Source organism: Cervus elaphus, chromosome X, assembly GCF_910594005.1.
Source record: "Cervus elaphus chromosome X, mCerEla1.1, whole genome shotgun sequence".
Taxonomy (NCBI): Eukaryota; Metazoa; Chordata; class Mammalia; order Artiodactyla; family Cervidae; genus Cervus; species Cervus elaphus.
In genome coordinates, this window is record NC_057848.1 from 145,171,340 (window position 1) to 145,192,763 (window position 21,424).

A 21,424-nucleotide genomic window follows, 5' to 3' on the forward strand; every position below is an offset into this window, starting at 1 on the left:
GCTAATTGGCTAGTCTTGAATTAGTCCATATCCAACTCAGGATACTGAAAGCCAGGTTTTCCTTATTGAAGGACTTCTCACTTTGTAAAAGGCCCTCGGGGCAACATTTCTCTTCTCTGAGTTTTGCAGACGGAAGACCTTGGCTTCGGGCTCATCCTGAGGTCCTGTGTTCCTTCTTGGACACATGTAGTTCTTTCTTTGTATGATGACTCAAGGTGTGATTAATCAACAACCTCAACAATCTATTTTGAGAAGGTAAAACCAGTTTAAGCTTGTCAATTGTTTCACATGCTGTTTCACTAGCCCCTTGAATTACAGCACATTACCCCAACTCCAAGACCAAGAAAATCACAGTGAACTAAAATGTTGCCTAGCAAGGACAATCGAGTAATATTCACACCAGAGGATATAACATAGAATGTGCTTAAGGTAGAATCTTTCCCAGTTGGAAACAACTCAACGTTCTTAGAATTTTTGTCACTGACCAGTATCTTCCCTCCCAGCTACCCTTTCATCTAAATACCAAGTATTTCCACATATCTCAGTTCAGTTCAGTTGCTCAGTCATGTCCGACTCTTTGCAACCCCATGAATTGCAGCACGCCAGGCCTCCCTGTCCATGTATTTAACTACCAACAAAAAATGGAGATCTTGCCTAGAATTGGCCCAATTAAACACAAGAGAAAATAATCAAGTACCTCCTTAAGGAGAGGTCTCTGGCTCCCTCAACCCAGGGTAAAGGTCACCAGTCCAGGAGACTGTGGATTCTCTGAGGCCCTCCATGTGCAGATCTGGCTGTGCTCATCACTCCCACTGTCTCTCGAGCCCACCAGGCAACTTGACTTAAAATGACCGCTCACTGACGGCTCTGCGTTTTCCTAAAGCTCCAAACCTAGACAGTGTATTAAAAAATGGAGACATCATTTTGCTGACAAAGGTCCCTTTAGTCAAAGCTACTGTTTTTCCAGCAGTCATGTATGGATGTGAGAGTTGGGCCAGAAAGATGGCAGAGCGCTGAAGAATTGATGCTTTCAAACTGTGGTGCTGGAGAAGATTCTTGAGAGTCCCTTGGAAGCAAGGAGACCAAGTCAATCCACCCGAAAGGAAATCAACCCTGAGTATTCATTGGAAGGACTGATTCTGAAGCTGAAGCTCCAATACATTGGCCACCTGATGCAAAGAGCCAACTCATTGGAAAAGACCCTGATGCTAGGAAAGAAAGATTGGGGGCAGGAGAGGACAGGGCAGCAGAGGACAAGATGGTTGGCAGGCATCACTGACTCAATGGACATGAGCTTGAGAAAACTCTAGGGGACAGTGAAGGGCAGGGAGGACTGTGAGCTACAGTCCATAGGGTCACAAAGAGTGGGACAAGACTTAATGACTGAACAACAACAAGGCTCCAAACTGCCTCACCGCAGGCCATTTACCCTTGCTTTCAACTCCAACTGCATGCCGTCTTTACCCCTGCTTTTGACATCTTCATTCAGCAGTGCCCAAACTTTTTGGCACCAGGGACTGGGTTTGTAAAAGACAATTTTTCCACAGACTGGGAGTGGGGGATGGTTTTGGGGCAAATCAAGCACATTACATTTATTGTGAACTTGATTTCAAGTCTAAATGTTGGTGCTGATCTCACAGGCGGTACTGGTCCAAGACATGAATGGTGGGGACTGCTGCTTTTGGTCATAGAGAGTATCTCAGCATATCTTTATGTAATAGTACCTCCTAGATTCTAAAATCCAATGGGCAGCGGCTAGATCTTGTTTTGGTGGTGGTTGTTGTTCCATGTTTTGAAAAAACAAAACAAAAAAATAGTCCACAGTACTAGTAAACATTCCAAAAGGCTCATTCTCAGAACTTCCCGGTGATCCAGAGGATAAGACTCCCTGCTCCCACTGCAGGGGGCATGAGTTTGATCCTGGTTGGGGAAGGTCCCTCATGCTGCACATACCCCTGCACCCCAAAAAAGAGCTCCTTCTCAATTACTAATTGGGAAATAAATAAGAGAATAAGCATGTGGCCTAATCCATTAGAATTTGTCTTCAGTTCAGTTCAGTTCAGTTACTCACTCGTGTCCGACTCTTTGTGATCCTATGGAATGCAGCATGCCAGGCCTTTCTGTCCATCACTGACTCCCACAGTTTACTCAAACTCATGTCCATTGAGTCGGTGATGCCATCCAACCATCTCATCCTCTGTCATCCCCTTCTCCTGTCACCTTCAATCTTTCTGAACATCAGGGTCTTTTCAATTGAGTCTGCTCTTCACATCAGGCAGCCAAAATATTGGAGTTTCAGCTTTGGCATCAGTCCTTCCAATGAATATTCAGAACTGATTTCCTTTAGGGTGGACTGGTTAGATCTCCTTGCAGTCCAAGGGACTCTCAAGAATCTTCTCCAACACTACAGTTCAAAAGCATCAATTCTCTACTGCTCAGCTCTCTTTACAGTCCAATTCTCACATCCATACATGACTACTGGAAATACCATAGCTTTGACTAGATGGACCTTTGTTGGCAAAGTAATGTCTCTGCTCTTTAATATGCCGTCTAGGTTGGTCATAACTTTTCTTCCCTGGGCCTTTATTCCCTGGTGACTCAGATGGTAAAGCATCTGCCCGAAATGCGGGATACCCGGGTTGAATCCCTGGGTCAGGCAGATCCCCTGGAGAAGGAAATGCCAACCCACTCCAGTACTCTTGCCTGGAAAATTCCATGGACAGAGGAGCCTGGTAGGCTACAGCCCATGGGGTCACAAAGAGTCGGACACGACTGAGCGACTTCACTTCACTTCAGGTTGGTCATAACTTTTCTTCCCTGAAGCAAGTGTCTTTTAATTTCGTGGCTGCAGTCACCATCTGCAATGATTTTGGAGTCCCCCAAAATGAGTCTGTCAATGTTTCCACTGTTTTCCCATCCATTTGCCATGAAGTGATGAATTTATCGTACATTCCTAAATAATATAAACAAATCCAATTGTATAACATTCATTTTTAGAGGAAAAAGCAACATTCAATGGTATGTGTACACCATATATATATCCATTCATCGATCAAAGGACATTTAGGCTGCTTCCCTGTCTCGGTTATTGGGAAAATGCTGCAACAAATATGGGAATACTAGTATATCTTGGAGAGTCTAAATTTAACTCCTTTGGATAGATACCCAGAAGTGGTTTGCTGAATCATATGGTAATTCAATTTTTAATTTTTTGAGGAACCTCAATACTGTTTTCCACAGTGGCTTTACCCATTGACATTCTCACAGTATAAAAGAGCTCTTTTCTAAATTCTTGCACTTAATCAGCTTACTCTCTACTGGAGAGAGAGCAAGGCAATCAAAATTTCAAATTATTGTTGTGGTAAAAACATTTAACATTAAATCCACCCTTAAAATTTTAGGCACACAGTACAGTACTGTTAAAAACAGGTGCACTGTTTCACAGAGAATCTCTGGTATTTATTCGTTTTGCATAACTGAAACATTTTACCAAGTGGAAAGCAACTGCCCATTTCTCCCGCCTGTGGCCCCTCTGTGTTTCTATGTGTTTAAGGATTTTAGATACCTCATATAAGTGGAAGCATGCAGCATTTGTCCTTCTGTGACTGGCTTAGCTCATTTAGAATAATGTCCCTGTGGTTTCTCCATGTTGTCCCATATAACAAAATTTCTTTCATTTGTAAGGAGAAATTATATCTCATTGTCTGTGTCTACCACATTTTCTTTATCCATTTATCTGTTGGTAGATATTTGGGTTGTTACCATATACTGGCTATTGTAAATAATGGTGCAATGAACACAGGAGTGAAGATGTCTCTTTGAGATACTGATTTCACTTCCTTTGGTGGGTTTGGTTTACACAAAACCCCCATGCAGTCAAAACCCTCTGTATTCTTTTGACCCTGCCCACATGTAACTACTAATAACCTACTGTTGACTGGAAGCCTTACTGATAAACAGTCAATGCATATTTTGTATACTCTAAGTATTTTCTACTGTATACTTATGCTAAAGTAAGCTAGAGACAACGAAATGTTATTAAGAAAATCATAAGAGAAAATATAGTAACGGTACTGTGTTTATCAATACTACAGTAGTACAGCATCCATTTACAAGAATAGTCTGTCAGTACCTACATCTATTTTGTCTTACTGACACAAAAGACTATAGATACAAGACACTATGTATCAAAACTGAAAACTTAATGTGAAAAGAAATTCGTATTTAGTTAAAGGTATAATGAATCAAGCATTGATCAGGAAGAAGAAGAAATATAATTGCTTTATAGTAGCCTAGTGGGGCTTTCATGGTGGCTCAGATGGTAAAGCATCTGCCTCCAATGTGGGAGACCTGGGTTCAGTCCCTGGGTTGGGAAGATGCCCTGGAGAAGGAAATGGTAACCCACTCCAGTATTCTTGCCTGGAGAATCATGGACGGAGGAGCCTGGTAGGCTAGAGTCCACGGGGTCACAAAGAGTCGGACAGGACTGAGCGACTTCACTTTCACTTTCACTTTCAGTGTACTTGATAGGATTGCTTCATGGTAGCTGAGAATATACAGTAATGAATGAATCACTAAAATTTTTTATATCATACACAACTATGGTCATATTTATAATAGAGTACTGATAACATTGTGACTTCAAGAGAAAACACCTGTGATGACAGGCTGATATGTGTTTATGTTTATCCATTTACAAGAGAGAGGTGGGACACAAGAGAGAGGTAGTACAATAATATAGTTCTTTGAAAGTAAATCATAAAACAGAAAAAATGAAAATATTATTACTTTTATATTAAATGTCACTCACCTTCTGCCTATGTAATGGTAGGCTATCCACTTCAATACAAGTCTTGCACGCTATGTTCTACAGGATGATTACTTAGGTGGTGGTGTTGATGACAGTGATGATGACACAAGAGCATCTCATAGAGTCCTTGGCATACAGTTATTGGCTCTTAGCAAAAAGACACTCACACACATACTCAGCAGATGAGTTGATTACCCATATGGCATGACGATTATTTACTACTCATTGAGTGGAAGTGGATGGATCATCATGAAGGTCTTCGTTCCCGACTCCTTCTTGCTGAGTAGGCTGAGGAGGAGGAGGAAGAGGAGGGCCTGACCTTGATGAGTGGCACAGATGGAAGACCAGAGGAGGTGGAAGGGAAGGCAGGAGAAGCAGACACACTCAGTGTACCTTTATGGAAATACATTGTAATTTTTGTCCAAACATTTTTAGTTTTCATTTCTCTAAAAATGTTTCTGTGTATTATCAGCCGTCCTTCCACCACTTGCTTTTGTTTCAGTGCCCAGATCACAGAAGGATCCATGCCATACAAGAGACAGAAGCAGTCTTGAGTCCTCTGAACACTTCTGCCAGATTGTCTAATGTCAACTAGGTTTCTGACACTGCTTCTTCTGCATCTTGTTCCTCATCATCCAGCTCTGGTTCAGAACCACTCATCTCCATCAAGTCATATTCTGTTAATTCCTCTGCTGCTCTCCCAACTTTGCATGCCATATCCACAGTCTCTTTCATGATTTCCTCGACTGACTCTGTCACAAATCCTGTGAAGGCATGCACAACACCTGGACTGTTTTCTTTAGTGGGAATTTATTGTTTTGGGCTTTCGTGTTTTTTTCTTTTTTTGGTCACAACAATCGCATCTTCAGTCATGTAATCCTTCCAGACTTCATGATGTTCTATCAGGGTTCTCTTCTATACCATTGACAATACAGTACCCTATGTAAGAAGCCTGAAAGGTCCTTTTGATCCTCTGATCTATAGAGATGGAGCTCTAAGTCCTCTGACTTAGAGATGCTGTGTTTAGAGGAAAGGAGACCACTTTGATTCCTTTGGTGTTGAACTCATGGGGTTCTTGGTGGCCAAGGGCATTATACAATATCAAAAGAATTTTAAAAGGCAGTCCCTTACTGGCAAGGTACTTCCTGAATTCAGGGACAAAGCACTGACAGAAACAATCCCACTCAAGGGTTCATGCTGTCCAGCCTTCTTGTTGTACAACCGAAACACTGGGAGATGGTGTTTATTGTTTCCCTTTAAGGCTCAGGGTTAGCAGCTCTATAGGTCAGGGGACCTGATCATTTGCACAAAACCCTGATGACATTTGCACAAAATCATAAAATTAGCCTATCTCTTTCTGTCTCAAATCCTGGAGCTCATTTCCCTTCCCTACCAATGGATGTACTTTGGGGCGTTTCATCCAGAATAGGGAATTTCATCTGCCTTAAAACCTGTCTAGACAGATCTCCTTTCTCCTCAGTGATTTTCTTTTTAAAATCTCATTGGAGTATATTTAATTTACAACGGTGTGTTAGTTTCAGGTATACTGCAAAGTGAATCAATTATTCATACCCATATATGCATTCTTTTAGAGAGTCTTTGGTCATATAACTTATCACACAATATTGAGTTTCCTGCTCTATACAGTAGATCCTTGTTGGTTATCTACCTTATATACAATAGTGTGTATATGCTCATCCCAAGCTCCTGATTTATCCCTCCCTGCCACGTTTTCTCTCGTTTCCTCTTTGGTAACCAGAAGCTTGCCTTTGATATCTGTTCAGTCTCTTTCTATTTGCTAAAGAAGTTCATTCGTGTAATTAAAAAAAAAAGAAAACTGTATTTCCAGATGAGAACAAGATGGCAGAGGTATAGGTGGATGTGGAGTACATCTCTCTCCATGGATACATCAGGAATACACCTTCAGACACAGAAGTGCATGCAGAACACCAGATGAGAGTGAACAGGAGTACCTGACCATCAGAAAAAATATCTAGAACCACGCCAAACTTGATAGGAGGAAGGAACTAGGGGGGAAAACAGGAGTGTTAGTAGGACTGGACCTGCCCTCGTCGGGTGGGGGCACTGAAGGAAGGTTTGATCCCAACATCGGGGCAACTGTCTGAGTCAGAGAGGAAACATTAAGGCTGAGAGTGGAACAGCTGATCTGTGGCAGCCTAAATGGAATGAGAACGACAATCCTTGCCACTGCCACACACACCCCGAACTGGGACACAGGTCCCCTAGAAGGCACAATGGCTGGGAGCTGGAGTTTAGGGACTGTGGAGCAATCTCATGGCGAGAGCTGCTCTTGACCGTGGAGAGAACAACTGAGGTGATGTGAGAGAGGAGATTGTGGTGGGCAATGCCTGTGGAGGAAAGACAGGCAGCTGTGGAAGTAAGGCAATACTACTGAGTCACATGTAGAGGGTGGCTGCTGCTGCTGCTAATTCACTTCAGTCATGTCCAACTCTGTGTGGCCCCGTAGACAGCAGCCTGCCAGGTGCACCGTCCCTGGGATTCTCCAGGAAAGAACACTGGAGTGGGTTGCCATTTCCACCTCCAATGCATGAAAGTGAAAAGTAAAACTGAAGTCGCTCATTCGTGTCTGAGTCTTAGAGACCCATGGACCGAAGCCTACCAGGCTCCTCCGTCCATGGGATTTTGCAGGCAAGAGTACTCGGGTGGGGTGACAGTGCCTTCTCTGGACTAACCCTAGTGAGTATCAAATAGTGAGAACTCACACAGAAGAAACCACCTGAATACAAGAACCAGCATCACCAAACCACCTGTAGCACCCTGAGCAGGACACCTCATCTAAACAACAAACAAATCAAAAAGACAAACCCAATCATCAGCAGACAGGATTACCAATCTTACCCAGCCTTGCCCATCAGAGGAAAAACAAACAAACAAGAAATCTAAGCACCAAAACTCACCTTGTAAGGTTACACAAACCACTGGACCAACATAGGAGGGCATGAATCAAAAGGAAGAAAGAATTCAGCCTTGAAGCCTGGGAAAAGGAGACCTCAAACACAATAAGTTAAAAAAAAAAAAGAAAAAGCAGAGAAATACTACAGAAGTGAAGGAACAAAGCAGAAACACAGAAGTCCAAATAAATGAAGAGGAAATAGTCAAACTACCTGAAAAAAATAATTCAGAATAATGAGAGTAAAGATGATCAAAACCCTTGAAAACAAAATGGATAAAATTCAAATATCAACCACAAACCCTATAAGAATCAAAGAGTTAGCATACTGAAACAAACAAGACATTTACTGAAATTAAAATATGCTGGAAGGAATCAAGAGCAGAATATCTGAAGCAGAACAAGGAATCAGTGAGCTGGAAGATAAAATGGTGGAAATACCTTCTGAAGAGCACAATAAAGTAAAAGAAATGAAAAGAACTGAGGATAGTCTCACGGACCTCTGGGACAATATCAAATGTACCAACACTCGAATTATAGGGGTCCCAGAAGAAGAAGAGATAAAGAAAGGGTAGGAGAAAATTTTGCAAGAGATTATATTTGAAAATTTCCCTCACATGGAAAACGAAATAGCCAATCAAGTCCAAGAGGTGTAGAGTCCCATACAGGATAAATTCAAGGAGAAACATGCCAAGATACATACTAATCACACTAACAAAGGTTAAACACACAAAAAAGAATATTAAATGCAATAAGGGAAAAGCAACACGTAACATGCAAGGTAAACCCCATACGTTTAATAGCTGATCCTTCAGCAGAAACTCTGCAGGCCTGATGGGAATGGCAAGAAATATTTAAAGTACTGAAAGGGGAAAATCTACAACCAAGAGTACTGTACCTGGCAAGGATCCCATTCAAGATTGGTGGAGAAATGAAAAGCTTTTCAGACAAGCAAACGTTAAGAGAATTCAGTACCACCAAACCAGCTTTACAACAAGCGTTAAAGGGACTTATACAGTCAAGAAATACAAGAGAAGAAAAAAGGTCTACAAAATCAACCCCAAACAATGAAGAAAATGGCAATAGGAACATATATATCAATAATTACCTTAAATGTAAATGGATTAAAGGCTCCAACCAAAAGACACAGGCTGGCTGAATGGATACACAAACAAGACCTGTATATATGCTGTCTACAAGAAACACACCTCAGACCTAAAGACACATATAGAGTGAAAGTGAGAAAATGGAAAATGATTCCATGCAAACGGGAAGTAAAAGAAAGCTGGAGTAGCAATCCTCATGTCAGACAAAATAGACCTTAAAATAAAGAAGTTTACAAGAGATAAGAAAGGACACTACATAATGATCAAGGGGTCAATCCAAGAGGAAGACGTAACGATTGTAAATATCTATGCACCCAACATAGGAGCACCTCATACATGAGACAAACACTAACAGACATAAAACGAGAAATTGACAGTAACACAATCATAGTAGGAGACTTTAACACCCCACTCACACCAACGGACAGATCATCAACAGGAAATTCATAAGGAAGCACAAGTCTTAAACGACAAATTCGATGAGATGGATCTCATTGACATTGTCAGGACATTCCATGCAAATGCAGAAGAATACACCTTCTTCTCAAGGGCACATGGAACATTCTCCAGGATAGACCACATCGTGGTCCAAAAATCAAACCTCAGTAAATTTAAGAAAACTGAAATCATATCAAGCTTCTTCTCTGGCCACAATGCTATGAGACTAGATATCAATTACAAGAAAAAAACTGTAAGAAACAATAACACATGGAGATTACACAACACGTAAATATCCAACAGGTTACTTAAGAAAGCAAAAGAGAAAACGAAAAATTTCTAGAAACAAATGACAATGAAAACATGACAACTCAAAACCTATGGGATGCAGCAAAAGTAGTTCTAAGAGGGAAGTTTATAGCAATGCAATCCTACCTCAACAAACAAGAAAAACATCAGACAGACAATCTAACTTTACACCTAAAACAACTGGAAAAGAAGAACAAAAAATATCCCGAAATTAGTAAAAGCAAAGAAATCATAAAGATCAGAGCAGAAATAATTGAAAAAGAATGGAAAGAAACAATAGTAAATACTAATAAATCTAAAAGCTGGTTCTTTGAGAAGATAAAACTGACAAACCTTTAGCTAGACTCATCAAGAACGAAAGGGAGAAGAATCAAATCAAACAAATTAGAAATGAAAATGAGAGATTACAACAGATAATGTAGAAATACAAAGGATTATAAGAGGCCATTGAACAACTGTATGGCAATAAAATGGATAACCTGGAAGAAATGGACACATTCTTAGAAAATTCAATCTTCCAAGACTGAAACAGGAAGAAACAGAAATTATGAACCACCCAGTTACAAGCACTGCAATTGAAGCTGTGATAACAAACCTTCCAAAAAACAAAAGCCCAGGACCACATGACTTCACAGGAGAATTGCATCAAACATTTAGAGAAGAGCTAATGCCTAAAACTCTTTCAAAAAATTGCAGAGCAAAGAACACTTCCAAGTTCATCCTACAAGGCCACTATCACCCTGATACCAAACCAGAAAAAGACAACACAAAGAAAGAAAACTACAGGCCAATATCAGGGATGAATATAGGTGCAAAAATCCTCAACATAATTTTAGCAAACACAATTCAGCAACACATCAAAAAGCTCATACACCATGATCAAGCTGGGTTTATTTCCAAGATGCAAGAATTCTTCATTATATGCAAATCAATCAATGTGATACATCATATAAACAAATTGAAAGATAAATACCAATGATAATCTCAAGAGATGCAGAAAAAGCCCTTGACAAAATTCAGCACCCATTTGTGATTAAAACTCGTCAAAAAATGGGCACAGAAGGAAACTACCTCAACATAGTAAAGGCCATATATGATAAGTCTACAGCAAATATTACTGTAAATGGTTAAAAACTGAAAGTATTCCTCCTACGATCAGGAACACGGCAAGGGTGTCCACTTTCACAACTATTATTTGACATAGTTCTGGAAGGCCTAGCTCCAGCACTCAGAGAAGACAAAGAAATACAAGGAATCCAGATCAGAAAAGAAGAAGTAAAGCTCTCACTGTTTGCAGATGACATGATACTGTACGTAGAAAACCCTAAAGATACTATCAGAAAATTATGAATACTAATCAGTGAATTTAGCAAAGTTGCAGGATACAAAATCAATACACAGGAATCAGTTGCATTTCTATATACTAACAATGAAAAATCAGAAAGGGAAATCAAGCCATCAATCCCACTTACCATTGCAACAAAAAGAATTAAATATCTAGGAATAAACTTACCTAAGGAGACAAATGACTGTACACAGAAAATAATAAGACACTGATGAGAGAAATCACAGATGACATAAAAAGATGGAGAGACATTCCATGTTCCTGCATAGGAAGAATCAATATTGTGAAAATGACTACATGACCAAACACAACCTACAGATTCAATGTGATACCCATGAAGTCACCAATGGCATTTTTCACAGAACTAGAACAAAACATTTCACAATGCATATGGAAACATAAAAGACCCCGAAGAGCCAAAGTGGTCTTGAGAAAGAAGTATGGAGATGGAGGAATCAACCTTCCCGATTTCAGGTTATACTACAAAGGTACAGTCATCAAGACAGTATGGTACTGCCACAACAACGGAAATACAGACCAATGGAACAAGATAGAAAGCCCAGCAATAAACCCATGCACCTGTGGGTACCTTGTTTTTGACAAAGGATGCAACAATATACAATGGGGCAAAGACAACCTCTTCAATGAATGGTGCTGTGAAAACTGGACAGCTACGTGTAAAAGAATAAAATTAGAACACTTTCTAACACCATAGACAAAGATAAGCTCAAGATGGATTAAAGAACTAAATGTAAGACCAGAAACTATAAAACTCTTAGAAGTAAACATAGGCAGAATTCTCGATGACATAAATCAAGCAAGGTCCTCTATGTCCCACCTCTCAGAGTAAAGGAAATAAAACATAAAAGTAAACAAGTGGGACCTGGTGAAACTTAACAGCTTTTGCACAGCAAAGGAAACTATCAGCAAGGTGAAAAGACAACCCTCAGAATGGGAGAAAATAACAGCAAATGAAACAACTGAGAAAGGATTAATTTTAAAAATATATAAGCAGCTCACACAACTCAATACCAGAAAAACAAACAACCCAATGGAAAAGTGGAAAAAGACCTAAACAGACATTTCTCCAAAGAAGACATATAGGTGGGTAAGAAACACATGAATAGATGCTCAAAATCAGCCATTATTAGAGAAACGCAAATCAAAACTACAATGAGCTGTCGCCTCACACTAGTCGGAAGGGCCATCATTAAAAAGTCTACAAAAACTAGAGGCTGGAGAGGGTGTGGAGAAAAGGGAATGCTCTTGCACTGCTGGTGGGAATGCAAATTGATACAGCCACTCTGAAAGACGATATAAACATTCCTTAAAAAACTAGGAATAAAACCACCATATGACCCAACAACCCCACTCCCTGGCATATACCCTGAGGAAACCAAAATTGAAAAAGACACATATACCCATTGCTCATTGCAGCACTATCTACAATATCTAGAACATGGAAGCAACCTAGATGTCCATCAACAGATGAATGGATAAAGAAGTTGTGGTACATATACTCAATGGAATATTACTCAGCCATAAAAAGGAACATATTTGAGTCAGTTCTAATGAGGTGGATGAACCTAGAGCCTATTATACAGAGTGAAGTAAGTCAAAAAGACAGAGATAAATATTGTATTCAAAGGCATATATACAGAATCTAGAAAAATGGTACAGAAGAATTTATTTACAGGTCAGCAATGGAGACCAAGAAAGCTAGTGGAGGTGCCGGAATTCCAGTTGAGCTATTTCAAATCCTGAAAGATGATGCTGTGAAGGTGCTGCATTCAGTATGCCAGCAAATTTGGAAAACTCACCAGTGGCCACAGGACCGGAATAGGTCAGTTTTCATTCCAATCCCAAAGAAAGGCAATGCCAAAGAATGCTCAAACTACCACACAATTGCACTCATCTCACACGCTAGTAAAGTAATGCTCAAAATTCTCCAAGCCAGGCTTCAGCAATACATGAACCATGAACTTCCATATGTTCAAGCTGGTTTTACAAAAGGCAGAGGAACAAGAGATCAATTTGCCAACATCTGCTGGATCATCGAAAAGCAAGAGATTTCCAGAAAGACATCTATTTCTGCTTTATTGACTATGCCAAAGCCTTTGACTGTGTGGATCACAATAAACTGTGAAAAACTCTGAATGAGATGGGAATACCAGATCCCCTACCTGCCTCTTGAGAAACCTATATGCAAGTCAGGAAGCAACAGTTAGAACTGGACATGGAACAACAGACTGCTTCCAAATAGGAAAAGTGGTACGTCAAGGCTGTATATTGTCACCCTGTTTATTTAACTTCTATGCAGAGTACCTCATGAGAAACCCTGGGCTGGAAGAAGAACCAGCTGGAATCAAGATTGCCAGGAGAAATATCAATAACCTCTGATATGCAGATGACACCACCCTTATAGCAGAAAGTGAAGAAGAACTGAAGAGCCTCTTGATGAAACTGAAAGAGGAGAGTGAAAAAGTTGGCTTAAAGTTCAACATTCAGAAAACTAAAACCATGGCATCCGGTCCCATCACTTCATGGCAAATAGATGGGGAAACAGTGGCTGACTTCCTTTTTCTGGGCTCCAAAATCACTGCAGATGGTGATTGCAGCCATGAAATTAAAAGACGCCTACTCCTTGGAAGGAAAGTTATGACCAACCTAGACATCATATTAAAAAGCAGAGACATGACTTTGTCAAGAAAGGTCCATCTAGTCAAGGCTATGATTTTTCTGGTGGTCATGTACAGATGTGAGATTTGGACTATAAAGAAAGCTGAGCACTGCAGAATTGATGCTTTTGAACTGTGGTGTTGGAGAAGACTCTTGAGAGTCCCTTGGACTGGCAGGAGATCCAACCAGTCCATCCTAAAGGAGAACAGTCCTGGGTGTTCATTGGTATGACTGAGTTTGAAGCTGAAAGTCCAATACTTTGGCCACCTGATGCAAAGAGCTCATTTGAAAAGACCCTGATGCCGGGAAAAATTGAGGGCAGGAGGAGAAGGTGACAAAGGATGAGATGGTTGGATGGCATCACCGACTCGATGGACACGGGTTTGGGTGAACTCCAGGAGTTGGTGATGGACAGGGAGTCCTGGCATGCTGCAGTTCATGGAGTTGCAAAGAGTTGGACATGACTGAGCGACTGAACTGAACTGAACTGAATGGAGAAACAGTCATAGAGAATAGACTTATGGGCATGGGGAGAGGGGAGGAGAGGGTGAGATGTATGGAGTGAGTAACATGGAAACTTACATTAATGTGTGCAAAATATATAGCCAATGGAAATTTTCTCTGTCTCAGGAAGTTAAAATGGGGCTTTGTATCAATCTAGAGGAGTGGGATGGAGAGGAAGATTGGAGTGAGGCTCAAAAGGGAGGGGATATATGTATACCTATGGCTGATTCATGTTGAGGTTGGATAGAAAACAACAAAATTCTGTAAAGAAATTATCCTTCAATTAAAAAAATTATCTTTCCACATGAGTGGTGTGATCTCTCTTTTTCTGACTTCACTTAATATGAAAATCTCAAGGATGTCCCGTCTCCACTTTTGCGCAACATGATTTCAGAAATACTAGCTGTAGCAATCAGAGATGAGAAAAATAGAAAGGAATCCAAGTTGGAAAAGAAGTGAAGCTGGCACTGGTTGCAGATGACATGATACTAGACATAGAAAAGCCTAAAGATGCTCCCAGAAAACAACTAGAGCTCATCAATGAATTGGTAAATTTGCAGGATACAAAATTAATACCCAGTGATTTTCTTAATGGCATCTGTGAATGCATCTGTTGCCTGTTGATTTTGCGAAAGCTACTTCTCCTATTCTTTTGATAATTTACGTCAAACTTCTTTCTAGTGTTGTCAGGCCATCCCTTGCTGCCATTAAGTTCTCCAGCTCTAGATCCTTCACCCCCGTTTTGCTTTAGGTTGTCATAATGACTTTGATTTTTCTTCAATCATATTAGAGTCTATAGATATGCCTTGCTTATAGCAATCCTGTACCCACATACAAGCTATATTTTCAATATAAGATAAAAAGATATGTCACAAAAAGCAAAGGTTTTCACACCTGCTGGTGTAGCTGAAGTGATAGCTTCCTAAATTTCATGTTCTTTTTCTTACAGTGGTCCTTATGCTGGATTCATTCATCTTGAAATGGTGGCAACTACAACTGCAGACCCAAACTGTGGTACATAACAAGCAATTCAACTTTTTTGCATAATGTCGTGACTTCCCTCCATTTCTTGAGAGCACTTCCAGCACCACTAGGGGCACTTCATATGAGTCCTATCATGTTATTCAAGGTTTACAATATCATGGTAAACACAATGAGAACTACCTGAGAACCACTGGTGGTCAGATTTTTGAGATCATAACTTACTACCGAAACTGCTCATCAGGGATGAATAGTGCTATTCATGGTCCATAAGTTGTGTGTGTGTGTGTGCGCATTACTTTTGATAAATTTAAGCTTTTCATATTTGTGTATATTTTATGGTAGTGAGTGATAAAGTAGACTAGTATCTACATAAATTTTATACATTCATGATACCTTTTTCTTAATCTTTTTTTATTGCTAGGCTATGCGAGTCACCTGTTTTTTCAAGTCATCTCAAATCTCTGAACAGTTTTCAATATATTTATTGAAAAAAAATTCATCTATATGTGGACCTGCACAGTTCAAATTTGTGTTGTTCAAGGGTCGATTGCATACAAGGAGGTGGCAATGCTGAGTTGTACGATAGTTACCTTTGTGATTTTCTGAGGAACCTCCACACTGTTTTCCATAGTGGCTGTGCCAATTTATATTTCCAGCAACTGTGTACAAAGGTTCCCTTTTCTCAACAGCCTTGCCAAAACGTGTTATCACTTGGCTTTTTGATAATAGCTGTGCCAACAGGCATGAGGTGATGTCTTACTGTGGTGTGGATTGTCATCTCCCTGATGGTTAGTGATGCTGAGCTCCTTTTCATATAGCTGCTGGCCATTTGTATGTCTTCTTTGGAAAATGTTTAGGTTCTTTGCTCCTTTTTTTTAGTGATTTTCAATTAATTAGTCTGTCATTGAGTTGTCTGAGTTCCTTTTATAAGATATTAATTTATGAGATATATGGCTTGCAAGCTTTTTCTCCATTCCACCTTTTCATTTAGTTGACTGTTTCCATTGCTATACAGAATCTTATTAATTTGATGTAATGCCATTTAGCTTTGTTTTTCTTGCCTGTGTTTCTGATGTCAAATTGAAAAACAAAACAAAACAAACGAAAAAACAAAATAAAATCCCCGGAACACTGCCAAGACAAATGACAAGGAGTTCTCCCCTATGTTTACTTTTAAGTGTTTTAAGGTTTCTGGTCTCATTTTTAAGTTTTAAATCCAATTTGCATTTTTCGAGTGATGTAAGATACAACTCAAGTTTAATCCTTTTCATGCAAATATTCAGTTTTCTCGACACTATTGGGTGACTGAGGATACCCTCTTTTTCACTGTGTATTCTTAGTGCCTTTGTCAAAGATGACTTGACTTTCTGTGCATGGTTGTATTCCTAGGCTCTATTCTGTTCTACTGGTCTGTGTGTCTATGTATACGCTGGTATCACATGGTCTTGAACAAAGGCAAGATGTGCCAGGCTTCCACCTTTGCTCGTCTTTCTCAACATTATTTTGTCTATTTAAGGTCTTTTGTGGTTTCATAAGAACGTTACCATTTCTATTTCTCTGGAAAATTCCAGTGGAATTATGACACACAGTACATTAAGTCTGTAGATCACTTTGGGCAGGATGGATACTTTCACAGTATGGCTTCTTCCAATTCATATACTTGGGGCATCTTTTTATTTGTGTCTTTTCCAACTTCTTCCATCAGTGTCTTGTTGCTTTCAGTGTATAGATATTTCACTTCCTGGATTAAACTTATTTCAAAGTATTTTATTCTTTTTGACATATTTGAAGTAGAACTGTTTTCTTAAGTTCTTTTTCAGATAGTTTGTTGTTGGTATTTAGAAACACAACTCATTTTTCTGTGTTATTTTGTGTCCTGCACCTTTCTTGAATGCATTTCTTAGTACTAAGAGGACTGAAACTCAAATCATTCACCCCACTGACACTTCCCCCTACCAAGAAATGTCACAATCTCTCTTGGTACCCAGCTGTACCAGCCCGAGACAGGGGGTGATGCCAAAGAGTCAAATTGCTGTGCTTACACATTTCAAGCGCAGCTGATGTAAATTTTATGCTTACCTATGGTACTGCAATTTCTTAATTGGGTTCTAGGCCTTCTATAAAGGTATTTTGTTACTTATACAATTTTAAAATCTGGGTTGCTGTGGGGAAACAGGGGCTGGGAATTCCTGTTCCACTGTATTGCAGATGCCACACACTCAAGACCCTTTTCGTTATTTCCTGATATCAACAATTTCACTGTCTTCATTCCCAATGGTAAGAAACTCCCAATACTCTTGATATGTTATCTTGCTCTGAATCACAAAGAGAGATTCAAAGGTTTCCAATTCGTTATAGAAAATACCAAAACTTTTATACTTATACTGAAATGCAGTAATAAATGGGATATACTTTGTTCATAAACACAGATACGGAAGTCAAACAGACCTTCAATGACAAGGAAGAATATTTCAATACTATGAAAAAGAAAGCCCTAAGCAGAAAAAGATACATTTCCCAGTTACTGAGGTCAAGCAAGAACAAAAAGAGACATAAAATGTGTTCCCTTAAGCTCCATCTTGCCACTCAATTACTTCAAATACTTCCTTTTCTTCTCAACCTCAAGATGAATGATCTGTCCTGGATGTCACTATGTGGGAGGAGCAAGAGGACTGAGATCTGAAACATGCCCTACTCATGGCAGTAGCACTCTCTCTTAGCTCTCGAGGCCTCTCTCTACCTCATCCTATGATGGAATTCAGGACCTCCAAGGGCTGACAGCAGGAAGTGGATGCTACAGAACCCCAGTGGTTCTGGGTCACTATTTCTTTCACTTCTTTGTCAGGGGCTTCACATATATATCGGACAATTCCTACTCTGACCTGAGATAGTCCTCCTTAGACCAAAGGTTTCAAGTCCCTGACAACTGTACTGTGACAAAAGAGAAAAGAGATGTTCACCTTGAGATCTCTCCCTGGAACCTTCTTACGCCTAATATTCTTGGGGGTGCTTTCCTCAGTCCAGACGTATGGGTGTCCTCCTATAGGCACTTGCCCCTTTGATTAAAGGCTTCTTGGGAAATGCCACATCCCTGAAAAGCCCCGATCACTTTCCCTGCTCCAAACTTGCAGAGAATGTATCCCTGTCCTAGGAGCCATAAGAGATGGGGAATCCATGGCGTAGGTAATGGGGCCCAGGTAGAGACCTGCGAGAGAAACAAAGTGTGGTAACCTGTCCCTTCTCTCCTTCAGCCAGATTTCTCAGGCAACCTCTAATAAATAAACTTTATATTTTAGATCAAACAGAGATTTCTTAATACAAAGAAATGGCTATGTGATGATTGTTTTGTGAGTCCTTGATCTTTTAAGCTTATCTGAAACCTCATATGTATGCATAGATGATCTTATTGCCAGAAAATATTATCTCTTACTTTCCTCTCTTCATATGTCACACTCGTTATGGCATTATTATTATTATTGCTCTGGCTATGTATTACAATGTAATTGTTTGAACCTAGAGTCTTCCTTCTTATTGCTTCCAATACATTTCACAGTAATGAGAATAAGAAGGGAATTAAGGGAACAAGGTCAGCTCAGGCTTGCAGGAGTGAGAGGGTGAGCTTTAGAATAACTCAGATCAGGGGGCTATGCCCATCCCTGTCACTTAAGGAGCTATGGGAAGTTTGTCACACCATTAAACTCTCTGAGAGAGCCTTGGGCTCTTTAACTCTGAAGGGAGTTTGGCAAGCCCTGCCTGGAAGGACTGGTGGCATGTGGTGGTAACTGTAAAGCATCTGCCACAGTGCCTGGCAGGCACCATATCCCTCCTTTCTCATGACTGGTGGCTGTACTTTCCAACGAAGATCTGGCCTCCCTTAGGCCTGACATAGGGCTTCCCCGGTGGCTCACCAGTAAAGTGTCCGCCTGTGATACAGCAGCTGCAAGAGATGCAGACTCAGTCTCTGGGTCAGGAAGATCCCCTGGAGGAGGAAATGGCAACCCACCCCAGAATTCTTCCTTGGAATATTCCATGGACTAAGGAGCCTGGTGGGCTACAGTCCATGGAGTCACAAGAGAGTCCGACATGGCTTAGCAATTCAACAAGGAGAAGGAGGCCTGGTATAAAGAAGTGAGGGAGAGCCTTGCCTGACAGTCTTCCCCTGAGCTTTCTAGAACTGACATCAAAGGGCAGGGCATGACTCTCTTTAGTCCCCTCTATTCAGGGATGAGTAGACCCCTCAACTTTCACTTGGACTTCACAATTTGACTTCTGTTGAGGCCTGAGGAATCCCCTCCTTCTTGACCTGAAGCCTACCTCCTTATAGTAAGACCCATATGTCACTGTGAGCCTGGAGGAGGAGACAGGGTGGCCTTATCTAGCCACCCCTGCCCATAGTCTCACAAGAATGAAAGCTGTGGCAAGCTCCTTGAGGATGATAGATGGTTCCTCTCAGGGTCCCAAGTCAGGGTCCAAAATTTGACTCTTAGCCAAGCCCAAAACTCCCCACTCTGTTGACATGGGACCACCACCATCAGACCAAAACCCCAACTTTCCTGCTATTACACAGTCAGAACTGAAGGGGCCCTTGGCCTGACAACTCTACCTGTTGCCTTCTAGTCTGACAGTAGGGAAGATTCTGTGTGGCTATCCTGGTATGTGTGTTTAAACAGTTTTACCGTCCTCACCCTGACTTGGAAATAACCTGGAAATATTGATAAGCTGGAAATATTCCCTGGTTTGCCTTAAGGCTTCTCCCCTCAGGCCCCCAATTCCCCGAGACCCCCAAGGGAGAAGTGGAATTTGCCTCATCGGTCCACCACAGCCTGTGGTCTTCCGAGGCTAACAGCAGTGGAAGGAATATGTTTTGTCCCTATTGTTTTGACACAGATGGTCTTTTCAGTCATCAGGGTCCCTACCTTGGCTTCTGGTGCAATCTGGAAATCGTCCTTCTGCTGAGCTGTGGCTGCTCCCGTTGACCAGGATGAGGTTCCTTCCCTCCACGAGACGCTCTGGGAGGAAGTGAGTAGGACTCACCACGACACCAGGCCTAAGTGGCAGAGTCTCAGGCCTGACAGGGACAGTGCCCTCTGTGGCCACCTTCCTTCTGGGAGGCATCCTTCATTGTCAGCCCATGCCATCAGTTGACTCCTGTTTGGAACTCAGTACCCGACCTCAACTGAATGGCGCCTCCTGCACTAGTCCAAGGACTGTAAGGCCCGAAGCCATTTGCCTACAGAAAATGAGGGATAAACCTAGTCTGAAAGTCCTGCCTGTTCCCCCCAAGGGCCCATTTCATTTGCAGGACTTTCTAAGAATTTCTCTGTAGCGGGGTAGTTGCCTGCTGCACTCCTCAGACAAGAGTGTGCCACTGTCATACCTCGCATTTCCACTCTGATGAACAGCCAGTCTATAAACCAAGGTCCTCACCTCCTTGACACCAACTAGGGAGAAGTCACGGGGCCCTTGAGCTGGCCAGCACTTCCCTCTGCCTCCCAGGGCTCACTGGAGAAGATGGGCTAAGTGTAGCCCTGTTGGCTGTGAGTTGAGGGGCTTCCAGCTCCATACCCTGGGTCTTCACTTTGACTCTGCACCCTTCCTGGGGCTGCTCTATCCTCTGCTGATTCCCAAAGTCCCTACTTTTCAGGGACCTGAGTTGAAAGTGTTAACCACAGCAGCCCACATCGTTCTGGACTTCATGGGCTTGTCAACAAGGACAAGTGTATCTTTACAGGTTCCTACTATGTCGCTGCATCTTTCCATCACCCTCATTCAGGTTTCTCACTGTCAATTCTGAGAGACTGATCCTCTCTCCTCTACCAACCTCAGAACTCTGCACCGAGACCAAGTTTCTTAGCTCTCTGAGAGGCCTGAAGAATAAGCGAGGCTATGCTTAGCCTAACAGGTCTGAGATCCCCTGTGACTGAGAGCAGTTGGGAGGGCTGTTCCAGTGATCAACCCCCATATTCTGGGGTGTTCCTCTCCTCAATCCTCCTACATGGGGTCCTCATCTTGCTTTCTGGGTCTTGGATTAAAGGCTTCTGGGGAAATTCCACATCTCTGCAAACTCTGGAGCCGTGCTTGCTCTGCAGTGCTACAGAGAATGAATGGGTCCTTTTTCCCAGGAATGATAGGAGATGGAGAAGCTACAGCCAAAGGCAGGAGTCCCAGGACAGGTGGTCATCCGTCAGGGAAAAATGGTACATCAATCTATCTCATCAGCCAGGGGAAGGTTCTCACGTCATTTCTGTTCTGATAGATTTACTTTCTATAGACAAGAGACTGTAGGCATGATATGGCGAGCCCCTGGTCTTCAGAGG

At 41.4% G+C, this 21,424-nt stretch overlaps 1 protein-coding gene across 6 annotated transcripts in view; it reads right to left on the bottom strand.

The window, feature by feature from the left end:
• LOC122690688 (melanoma-associated antigen D2-like) overlaps positions 1 to 21,424 on the bottom strand; it is a 54,929-nt gene that overhangs the window by 19,169 nt on the left and 14,336 nt on the right. The window contains exons 4-5 of one of the 6 annotated variants that reach the window (XM_043897590.1): positions 20,024 to 20,116; positions 19,016 to 19,086 (exon numbers count right to left, since the gene is read on the bottom strand). The exons of 2 other annotated variants lie outside the window; for them this stretch is intronic. The gene's annotated coding sequence lies outside the window, so the exon portion shown is untranslated. Of the gene's footprint in view, positions 1 to 138; positions 151 to 697; positions 771 to 19,015; positions 19,087 to 20,023; positions 20,338 to 21,424 lie in introns of those variants that run through there. 3 more of the 6 variants (XM_043897591.1, XM_043897594.1, XM_043897595.1) reach the window with 3 other exon arrangements.